Here is a 12,625-nt window from a genome sequence, read left to right as displayed (position 1 = left end):
TTTCCTGTCTTTACATTTCTATATTTCAGTCGTTGCATTATGTGATTGTTAGCCTTATAGACAAGTAGTCTTTCTGTCTACCTCACAGGTTTAAATCGCTGATGATAATAAGATATGTAACAGGGTTGATGTTCCGCGGCAAATAGGAGCCCTGGACTTACCTGGACCGACGATCCACGGTGATCACGGACAGCTCCGGCAAACCCTGGCCCTCCAGGGCCGTGTGATCACCATGATCACATAGCTTCAATAGGAGTCTATGTAGCTGCCAGCAGGGGGGACTGTCTGAGCTGTCAGACAGTCCCCCAGGCTGCTAAAAAGTATGTATGTATGTGTGTGTGTGTGTAGGTAAACTAGAAAAATGGTCAGAGTTGTGGCAACTGACATTTAATGTGGATAAGTGCAAGATAATGCATCTTGGAAGTAAAAACCCAACTGCAGAGTACAGAATATTTGATAGAGTCCTAATCTCAACATCTGAGGAAAGGGATTTAGGGGTGATTATTTCTGAGGACTTAAAGGTAGGCAGACAATGTAATAGAGCAGCAGGGAATGCTAGCAGAATGCTTGGTTGTATAGGGAGAGGTATTAGCAGTAGAAAGAGGGAAGTGCTCATGCCATTGTACAGAACACTGGTGAGACCTCACTTGGAGTATTGTACGCAGTACTTGAGACCGTATCTTCAGAAGGATATTGATACTTTAGAGAGAGTTTAGAGAGAGAAGGGCTACTAAACTGGTTCATGGATTGCAGGATAAAACTTACCAGGAAAGGTTAAAGGATCTTAACATGTACAGCTTGGATGAAAGACGAGATAGGGGGGATATGATAGAAACATTTAAATACATAAAGGGAATCAACACAGTAAAGGAGGAGACCATATTAAAAGAAGAAAAACTTCCACAACAAGAGGACATAGTCTTAAATTAGAGGGACAAAGGTTTAAAAATAATATCAGGAAGTATTACTTAACTGAGAGGGTAGTGGATGCATGGAATAGCATTGCAGCTGAAGTGGTAGAAGTTAACACAGTAAAGGAGTTTAAGCATGCGTGGGATAGGCATAAGGCTATCCTAACTATAAGATAAGGCTAGGGACTAATGAAAGTATTTAGAAAATTGGGCAGACTAGATGGGCCGAATGGTTCTTATCTCCCGTCACATTCTATGTTTCTATAATATATTATAAAATGCTCTAATTAGAATATATTATACATATATAGGAAATAGAAGTGTGTGTGTGTGTATATATATATTTGATGTGTAGAAGCTCATTTGAGCACTGTTTTGCTTTCACACTGTATGACACTTTAATACAATTAAGGACCTGCCCCTTTAAGAAGCAGGTTGGTTTGACCTGTTGATCTTATTTTCATGTGGTCTGATCACCCGGTATTCGCTCGGGCGCTCATGTGCGTCTCCTCGTTGCCTGGGAGCTTGTAAACATATCGGGTATCCCAGGCAACGGACGGTTGCGTGCATAAGTCATTTCCGGGTTACGGCAAGTCCGCACATGCGCACAGCAGTGAGATAGACGCCGGGCGAATAACCCTACAGGTGGTGAGTGTTTTTAATGATTTATTAATTCGTTTGTTTTGTTATATAAATGAAATGTTTGTTAAGTGTATTTTGTGCTAAACTGATCCTGATGAAAGCCACAATAGATGGCTGAAACGTTGATGAATTGAATCATGTTTTAAAGATACTGGAATAAAGAGGAATTTTTTACCATGAGACAGACCGTGAGTGTAAGCCTTATTTCTGTATATTCTATATATATATATGTGTGTATATATATATATATATGTGTGTGTATATGTATGTATATATTTGTTTTAGGGGCAAATAGCCGTATAAGCATAGGACAGTATAAAAGAGGAAGTCGGTTGTGGTGTGCCGAGACCGACGATACGGTAGGCCTGTAAATAAAGAGGGCCCACCAAGGAGTAAGAAAAGTAATAGAAAGAAAGGAAAAAGTGTTGAGAATGTGGAGTGGTGGGAGGATTATTCAGATGCTGACGTCGAACGGTATGGAGCCAGGTAAGGGGTGTACCGTAAATAGGTAAGTGTATTATCTTAAGCCCCTCCCACAATTACAGGCCAAACGGCCTTAATACTTGTGTTAGGGGCAAATAGCCGTATATGGAGTAAGGTTCCAGTGTAAGCGTGGGACAGTATAAAAGAGCTAGTCGGTTGTGGTGTGCCCAGACGATACGGTAGGCCTGTAAATAAAGAAGGCAAAAGTGAATAATCAAAAATGTAATACAGTCAACAAATACATACAAATTAACCAGACATTTCCTTAAATGCATTTCTTAATTCCTGTGTTGGTTTGGGTATGTAACTTGTGTAAGCGGAAGATTTCCATCGCCCCAGTGATTTTATGATATGTATTGGTATGTTGGTGCTGGAGTCTGTGGAGGCCACCCCTATACGGTAGGAGTGACCTGAGTAGGTAGAAGGGTTGAGACCTAGCATGGTTAACAGGGATCTGATGTATTTCATGAAAGTAGCGGTAGTAAGTACAGAGCCTTGTAGTCCAAATAAATGTTGTGATGGTAGTGAGGTAGAATTTTGATGGTAGGAATCTAGGACAACTGGACACCATTTGTTGTGGGTAGGATAATAAGTGATTTCTACTGGAGGTGCGTATTGACTTGTTTTGGACTGTGGTAGAGCGAGTATGTAATGGTCCATGTGTTTGCGTGGGTGGCGTCGTAGAAGACATCTATCTGTCTGAGTGGTGGTGATGGTAGTGAATTCTCTTGGCCTGAGGAAACCGTAGAAGGCTATGTACATGACTGCTTTAATGACCAAATTGGTGGAAGAACTAAATGGTTTTAAATCTAATAGGTCGGATAGGGATTGGAAATGTTTGTTGTCTATAGGTAATCTCTGTGATGTACGTGGGGGAACCGATTTCTGAATGCCTCTGAGTATGTTCTTTATCTGATATGATGACATGAAGCTATGTTTGTTAGGTCAGAGGGTTAGCATGTGGTGTTGAATGCCTGTCAAATTGTCAGGGTACCTGAAGTCTCTACCTCCGAGAGGTAGAGACTTAGACGTTCATCCGTCCGGACGCCATGTTTCCTCTGTTCCTCGCGGTCGACCCGGTCACATAAACGCCGGCCGCGAGGGAGTCTCTTCCTTATGTAGCATGGCGCCCGGAGACCGACGTCATCACGCCAATCCGGAACGACCTGTCACTCAGTCCGAGACAGACTAATCAGGTTTCGTCGGAGGCGTGTCTATCCTCTCTAGCCAGGGTATTTAAACATACTTCGCCCTGTTGCTCATTGCCCTGTCGTGGTTCTAGCCTGTCTAGTCACACAGTGCTCTGGTGTTTCTCAGTTATCCTTTTGGTTTCGACCCGGCTTGTTTGACTTACTCTGTTTACCTCCGTTATCCTTGACCCGGCTTGTTCCTCGCTTACCTGTCTTCTCGTTCCCTCGACCTCGGCTTGTCTCTGACCATTCTCTATACTCTCTGTACGTTAGCCCGGCCATTCTAAGGACCGGTATACGTACCCTGTACCTGTTTGTACTTTGCGTGTTGGATCCCTGTCCCGATCCTGACATTACGACAGGGCCAATGGATCCTGCAGGTACAAACAGTCAGGTTGGTTCCTCTGATTCCAGGTTTGACGCCATGGAACACAGAATGGACCAAATGGCCTTAGCACTACAGGCATTGTTGTCTCGTGCTAATAATCCTCCAGAGGAGACGCTTCCTACTTCTATTTCCTCTGTAGGTTCAGGCCTAGAGGTAGCTACAGTAGGTGCCTCTTCCCGTGTTACTCCACCTGTACGTTATGGTGGGTCACCTGAGAAGTGTCGTGGTTTTTTAAACCAGATCAGCATTCACTTTGAATTGCAACCTCGCTCCTATCCTACCGATAGAGCAAAGGTTGGGTTTATTATCACCTTACTCATTGAGAAAGCTCTGAGATGGGCTAACCCTTTATGGGAGAACGATAACCCGTTGGTATACAATTATACTGCCTTTGTAGCTGCTTTTAGAAGAACTTTTGACCCCCCTGGTAGAAAGGTCAATGCAGCCAGATTACTGTTGCGCCTGAGACAGGAGAACCGAACATTAGTGGATTATGCACTAGAGTTCAGGTCTCTGGCGTCAGAAGTTAAGTGGAATGAACAGGCTTATATGGATGTATTCTTGAACGGGTTATCAGATGTTATTCTTGACGAAATTGCTACTAGGGAGCTACCAGAGAATTTAGAGGATTTAATTTCGTTCATTTCTCGTATTGATGAACGTATAAGAGAGAGACAGAACACTCGAGAGAGGAACCTAAGACCTGCCTTTAAATTAGCACCCGCATTTCTAAGTCCTGAGTCCAATACCTCACTAATTCCTGAACCTATGCAGATAGGCAATACTCATCTCTCAGAAGAGGAGAGACTGTACAGGAGAAGGGAGGGATTGTGTATGTATTGTGGAGTCAGAGGTCATTTACGCCTGAATTGTCCTGTTCGCTCGGGAAACGCCCGCACCTAAGTTTCTCTAGAGGACAGGCCTTGGGTGTTTCTATTTTGTCCTCTACGCATAATTACAAAAATCACAGGCTTTTACTACCAGTTTCTTTAACATGGAAGAAGGAAGTACTTAAGACCGTGGCATTGATAGATTCCGGCGCTGCTGAGAATTTTATCGATCAAGCCTTTGCCACTAAGCACACTATTCCTTCCCAGTTAAGAGAGACCCCCTTGGCCGTTGAGGCCATAGATGGTAGACCACTACTCGAGCCTGTTATTACTCGTGAGACTATATCCATGAGCCTGTCTGTTGGTATCTTACACGAGGAGAGTATATCTCTTATGCTTATTTCATCCCCTTCCGTTCCCATAGTCCTGGGGTATCCTTGGTTAAAGAGACATAACCCTACTATCGATTGGGAGTTAGGGGAGATACTCTCGTGGGGTCAGGGTTGTCAGGAGAGGTGTTTACAGAAGGTATCCCCTTTGGCTGTAATTTACACACCTGACACTACTACCCAGCCTAAAGAGAGACAGATACCTTCTTTGTACATGGACTTAAAGGCAGTATTCGATAAAAAGAACGCTGATACACTACCTCCACACAGGTCCTTTGATTGTAAAATTAACCTATTACCTGGTACCATGCCTCCTAGGGGCAATGTATACCCTCTATCCACTAAAGAGAATGCTGTTTTAGAGGAGTATATTCAGGAGAATTTAGACAAGGGATTTATCAGGAGATCCTCATCTCCTGCCGAGGCTGGGTTCTTTTTTGTTAAGAAGAAGGATGGGTCACTCAGACCTTGTATCGATTATCGAGGGTTGAATAAAATAACCATCAGGAATGCCTATCCTATCCCCTTGATTACAGAACTCTTTGATCGGTTAAAGGGCTCTAGGATTTTCACCAAGTTGGACCTCAGAGGGGCGTACAACTTGGTGAGAATTCAGCAAGGCCATGAGTGGAAGACAGCGTTTAATACCCGCTATGGTCATTATGAGTATACGGTCATGCCTTTTGGTCTCTGTAACGCACCTGCAGTTTTCCAAGATTTGATTAACGAAGTTCTTAGGGAATTTCAACATGATTGTGTTATTGTCTACCTGGATGACATACTCATACACTCTAAAGAGATTGAGACCCACCATCGACAAGTCAGACAGGTATTACACAAACTTTTACAACATGGTTTGTACTGTAAACTTGAGAAATGCAGTTTTGACCAGACCCAGATAGACTTTCTTGGATACGTGATTTCTGGGGAGGGCTTTAAGATGGATCCTGACAAACTCCAGTCTATTTTAGATTGGCCATTGCCTCAGGGACTCAAAGCTATTCAGAGATTTATTGGCTTCTCTAATTATTATAGACGCTTCATTAAGGGCTACTCGTCTATTATTGCGCCCATCACCAATATGACCAAACAGGGGGCGGATACTAAGACATGGTCTACTGATGCTCTAGCTGCTTTCAAGAGTCTCAAAGAACTTTTTGCTTCTGCTCCAATACTAGTCCATCCGGATACGACCTTACCGTTCCTGCTCGAGGTCGATGCCTCTGAGACAGGAGTAGGGGCGGTTCTGTCACAAAGATTGGGGGTAGATAAACCATTGCACCCATGTGGTTTTTTTTCTAAGAAACTTTCGGGCCCTGAGAGCAGATATGACATCGGCGACAGAGAACTCTTAGCAGTCATTAAAGCCTTAAAGGCATTTATTAGAGGGAACCTTACACCCTATTACTATCCTGACGGACCACAAGAACTTGTCCTACATTGGGGAGGCCAAGCGCCTGTCCTCTAGGCAGGCTCGTTGGTCCTTATTCCTGACTCACTTCAACTATGTGCTGACTTATAGACCTGGTTCAAAAAATTCTAAAGCCGATGCCCTATCTCGCCAGTATGAACCTTCTACTGTACCTGAGCCGGTCCTTTCCTCTATAGTTCCGAAATGCAATATTGTCGCTAATACGAATCTCAGGATTCATTCTCCGTTACTGGCCGAGATCGTTAAGCTACAACATTTAGCGCCTAGACAGACTCCTGTGGGTCGACATTTCGTTCCTCCTGCTCTTCAACTGGAACTGTTGCGGTGTTTCCATAACAGCAAGATGGCGGGACATCCTGGTATTCGCAAGACTTTTGCGTTGATCTCTAAGGATTTCTGGTGGCCTGCTTTACGTAGGGATACTAAAGATTTCATCGCTGCATGTGAGGTTTGTACTAAGACCAAACAACCTCATACGCTTCCTTGTGGATTCCTGCACCCCTTAGAAGTTCCAGAGAAGCCGTGGTCCTGCTTGGCCATGGACTTTATTGTCGATCTTCCTGTCTCTAAAAAACAGACTGTTATCCTCACCGTGGTTGACAGATTCACTAAGATGGCACACTTCATTCCTCTGCCTAAACTTCCATCTTCTCCCGAATTGGCCGAGATATTCGCTAGGGAGATTTTTCGCCTACATGGGATACCCTCTCAAATTGTGTCTGACAGAGGTTCCCAATTTATTTCCCGTTTTTGGAGGTCCTTCTGTTCGCAACTTGGTATCAAATTGAACTTTTCTTCTGCCTATCACCCTCAGTCTAATGGAGCTGCTGAACGTACCAACCAGAAAATTGAACAATATTTACGATGTTTTGTTTCCGAACACCAGGATGATTGGGTCGGTTTGATTCCTTGGGCAGAGTTTGCACACAACAATCTCGTTTGCGATTCTACTCGTTCAAGCCCCTTCTTCATGAATTATGGCTTTCACCCGTCTATTCTTCCTTCGGCTTCTTCTTCCCAGGGGGTGCCGTCGGTTGATGTTCATGTTGCTAATTTGAGGAAGTTGTGGGATCAAACTCGGCAAATCCTTACGCACAATTCTATGCTGGTTAAGAAACATGCTGATAAACGTAGAAGGGCGGCTCCGCTCTTTGTTCCGGGTGATAGGGTATGGTTGAGCACGAGGAACATCCGTTTAAAGGTGCCCTCCATGAAGTTCGCTCCCCGTTATATTGGACCTTACAGGGTGTTGTCTCGTATCAATCCAGTTGCGTATCGTCTAGCTCTTCCTGATACCTTACGCATCCCTAACTCGTTTCATGTGTCGTTGCTGAAACCTCTTATTTGTAACAGGTTCTCCTCCACAACAGCCCCTCCTTGTCCTGTTCAGGTGGAGGGTCAGGAGGAGTATGAGGTTAACTCTATTATTGATTCTCGTATCTCCCGGGGGAAGGTACAATATCTGGTCGATTGGAAGGGATACGGTCCTGAGGAGAGGAGTTGGGTACCTCAGGAGGATGTTCATGCTCCTCGTCTCCGCAGGGCGTATCACTCTCGCTTTCCATCTCGTCCCGGTTCTTTCCGCCCGGTGGGCGTATCTGAGGGGGGGGGTACTGTCAGGGTACCTGAAGTCTCTACCTCCGAGAGAGGTAGAGACTTAGACGTTCATCCGTCCGGACGCCATGTTTCCTCTGTTCCTCGCGGTCGACCCGGTCACATAAACGCCGGCCGCGAGGGAGTCTCTTCCTTATGTAGCATGGCGCCCGGAGACCGACGTCATCACGCCAATCCGGAACGACCTGTCACTCAGTCCGAGACAGACTAATCAGGTTTCGTCGGAGGCGTGTCTATCCTCTCTAGCCAGGGTATTTAAACATACTTCGCCCTGTTGCTCATTGCCCTGTCGTGGTTCTAGCCTGTCTAGTCACACAGTGCTCTGGTGTTTCTCAGTTATCCTTTTGGTTTCGACCCGGCTTGTTTGACTTACTCTGTTTACCTCCGTTATCCTTGACCCGGCTTGTTCCTCGCTTACCTGTCTTCTCGTTCCCTCGACCTCGGCTTGTCTCTGACCATTCTCTATACTCTCTGTACGTTAGCCCGGCCATTCTAAGGACCGGTATACGTACCCTGTACCTGTTTGTACTTTGCGTGTTGGATCCCTGTCCCGATCCTGACACAAATATAATTTAATGTTGTTGTAAGATAGTTGTAGTTTAAGGTGGCAAAAAGAAGCGAAAGCAAGGATAGATGTCATGACAAAAGGTTGGGATATGTCATGGTCCAATAGAAATCTTTTAAACAATGTGAAGGCTCTGTTGTATGTTTTGTGAGTATTGGATGACAGTGCTAATTTGGACAGATCCCTGCTGTGTTGCATAATTAATTCTAATCCATGATTAGCTGCTGGAACGAAGGAGGGGCTGTGGCTGCTTGAGCGACTGAAGGAAGTGCTTGATGAAATGCCTGAAAATTGAATCGAGACAAACTGTCAGCTGCTATGTTACAAATGCCTGGTACATGAAAGCACACCAAGAAGAAATTGTGACATGCTGCCAACCAAGTGAGTTTCCTGAGAAATCTCATGATCGTTAGAGATGATGAGCGGCCCTTGTTGATGATATGACATGTGGCCTGGTTGTCTCAGTAGCATCGGACTGATGACCCTGACCAAAAATGTGTGTGGGTAGTAGAAGAGCAGGATGCACAAGCTGGTGTTTTAAGACCTGCAAAATGTCTGCAGAAAATCTCTGTATCCAGTCAGCTCCAGTTGATTCTGTTACCAAACTGGGAGAGAGCGCCCGACACTTTGGTAGAAAATGACTTATGATAGTCGTAAACTGTCATTATATGCCCGACCGTAATAGTATGAAACTAATAAAAGCTGAGCCCGTTCGGGAGGTTTTAACTATACGAACGTGTAGTCTGGTGTAACAGGCAGTGTGACAAAACCATGATCCCGTTTGAGGGTTTCAGAAGCCCGAACGTGAGCTGATAACATAGGCAATAATGTAACAAGCTGGAGACATTGCATGAAAAGTGAACCGAATGAAAAACAGAAAAAGTGAAACCCACAGATTTTCCGTTCCTGCGGTTGTAACAGACAAACGGCAAGCCTGACATGAAAGGTACTGACATTGACCATGTTCCCATTTGGGAGTATGCGAATGCCCGAACTGGGCAAGATACATATAAGCATAGAATTATGGAACGAACGGCTGTGTATAAATGAACGGTTGCACGAACATGCAAAATGTAGTAGCTGAGAAAAACAAACGTAACCATAAAGTGAGGACCTAACCTGTGAATGATGCCGTGGGACTTGTGTCTGGCGTAACGGGTAGGTCGACTTACGGTTTGTGAGTCACTTGGACGCTATCCGCGACGATGGAAGGAAGAAAGAAGCTGGTCAGATGAAAAAGCCTGCATCTGGATTCCTGGACACAGCTCAACGTGGGAGATCTCGTGGAGAAAAAGGTATTCCGAAAATGGAGTCTGGATGAACAGGAAGTGGATATCATTCAGATGCTGACCTCTAACGGTATGGAGCCAGGTAAGGGGTGTACCTTATATAGGTAAGAGTATTATCTTAAGCCCTTCCCACAATTACAGGTCAAACGGCCTTAATAAAAAAATAATAATATATATATATATATATATATATATACACATATTATGTGTGTGTGTGTGTGTGTGTATATATATATATATATATATATATATATATATGTGTATATATATATATGTGTGTGTATATATATATATATATATATATATATATATATCAGAAATGACCGCACTCCAAGGACTTTATAGAGATTTTCAAATAAAATTTAACTTTTATTCAATCCATTTAAAAAGTCAACGTTTCAGCTCCCACATGGAGCTTTCATCAGGACAAAACATCCATATGAAGGTGTGACGAGACCAATCTCGCCACATTGCATTGGAGAAGCCTGGTTGCCCGCCTGTTGCCTCTGGACAATGGCCCCATGTTAAAAAGCTTGATTTTCCCCTGCAAAGACATGAAAGCCGGGTCCTTCGGTACTTGCCCTATTTGCTTAGTGATACCCCAGATAGCTATGCCATGGAGCCCATTCGTATAATGAAAAACTATGTGAAAGACTTTGGCTCCATGGCAATTGAACTGTATGTATGAGATCTGAGCGCCATTCAGTAATAATGTACGCTCAGATCTAAGCTATCTGGGGATATGTTGAATGTTCCTGTTTTATGCAATGGCTGCAGTTATATATTTTTATGTATTTTATTGTCTTTTGCTGCCATGTGTTCAATGGAGTTTTGCCTCTGTCCTTGGAGATAATTGGATTACTTCCCAATTATCTCCAGGATAGAAGACTCTGTGGAACTGGTTTTGGGCAGAAAAGCCATGCTTCATTTGGTCACAAAGGACTACGATATATCTGTTGAACCACTGGACCAATTTGTATGATTTTGACGTATGTTTGTATTTGGAGTATGCTGATTCTGAAAATGTAAGTTTTATGTGATACTTTTAAAGTTATGAATAATGTGGAAAAACTGTATTTCTCTGCCTGTTATAATTACATTACACATTGTGTAAGGTAATTGTATCACAGGCAGAGGGGAGGATTTTGTGTGGGAGTGTCTGAGTGTATTGTACGTGTTTATTGGTTGTTTTCCAAAACCCTGTGGGTGGTTCTAATGTGTATATAAGAACAATAAACCCACAGCTCTGTCTGTTCACTGCTTGACCCTCAACACGGAGCTTTGTCTCGTTCTTGGGGGGCTTTACTGTATGCTGTTCCAGTTTGACTGCTAGGAGTGTAAACCTGTTCATATGTTTTTTCCTATTCGGCTGTTTACAGCATTCGTATGGTTCCGGTTCAGCTGTTTATGGCATTCATATGCTTCTCCGGTTCGGTGGATTGGTGTCTACAGTAGCTGCCTGTATATCTGGAAGGGAATATCTCCTAAACGGCTGTTAAACCCCTTTTATGCCTGGGGGTGCCGTTGCAGAAGGGGCAAGTCATATGAGAGGAGGAAGTTTTCGGTTCCTAGCTAAACCCATCAATGCAGGCCGTAGCTCAGTGGCCGACCTACCGAGGTTGCAGAGATTGCAGCTGCGACTGGGCACGTCACACGAGGGGGCCCTGCTGACCCCTGCAGCCAGGATGCCTGCCAGCCATGTGTTGCAGCCCCAGCCCTGTATGTGTATGTGTATGTCTGTATTTGTATCTGTATGTCTATATTTGTATCTGTGTGATTGTGAGTCTGTATATGTATCTCTGTTTGTATGTGTATGTGTATCTGTTTGTCTGTATGTGAATCTCTATGTCTGTATGTGTATCTGTATGTCTATATGTGTGATTGTTTGTCTGTATGTATATATGTGTCTGTGTATGTATGTCTGTCTGTGTATCTGTGTCTACATCTATCTCTACGCGTATCTGTATGTCTATTTGTATATGTTTGCATATGTATCTGTTTGTCTGCATGTGTGTCTGTATGTATGTGTGTCAGTGTATTCACCTGTGTATATGTCACCCGTACGCACACTGTCCCCCCTTCACTGTGCCGCACGCACAGTAACGCACCCAGTCCTGTCACTCACCCATGCCATTCTCACCTCCCATCACTCTGCAATACTCACCCTAGCACACTCACCCCCCCAACCCTGTCACACTAACTCTCCATCAATCTGTCACACTCACTTCCTTTCACCCTGCCACACTCACCCTATCACATTAACCCCTCCAATTCTGTCATACTTATCCCCCCAACCATGCAACACTCACCCTGTGGGGCGTGAATGAGACACATGGAGGGCCTAGGGGCATGAATGTAAAATGTGACACGGGGAGGGGCTGGGGTGGGGGGAGGAGACATAGTGTGGGGCCTCAGGGCAATTTTTGCCCCGAGGCCTCGTGATTTCTAGTTACACCTCTGCCTTAGCCCATTGGCAGAAAACCGATGCCCTGAGCTGGACCTGCACTGCAGAGTTTAGCTTAGAAGTGCAAACAGAACCTCCTTGCAAGGACTTCTAGTTCTCAACCCCAGAAGGGAAGAGACATTGAACGGCTCACAGTAGACCCAGGTAAGTAGTCAGAATGTTAACAGTTTGACAGAGAAAACATATAAGTGTAGAAAACCAATGTATAAAATATATCCCTAGAAATTACAAATATACAAATATATATATATACATAGTGTAAAACCATAATAACAATGAGGTGTGGGTAGAGGGATTTGGAAGAAACCTCACAAGGAGTGTAGAATTTCCAGGTGTAGCTCCACACCCTAGGATAAATCTTGTGGAAAGCAATCGTCCTCCTTCATATATCCTTAAATGTTGGAGCAGGAGAAACACAATAGTGAAAT

This window comes from Pelobates fuscus, chromosome 6, assembly GCF_036172605.1.
Source record: "Pelobates fuscus isolate aPelFus1 chromosome 6, aPelFus1.pri, whole genome shotgun sequence".
NCBI lineage: Eukaryota > Metazoa > Chordata > Amphibia > Anura > Pelobatidae > Pelobates > Pelobates fuscus.
Note: the sequence above shows the minus strand (reverse complement) of the source record.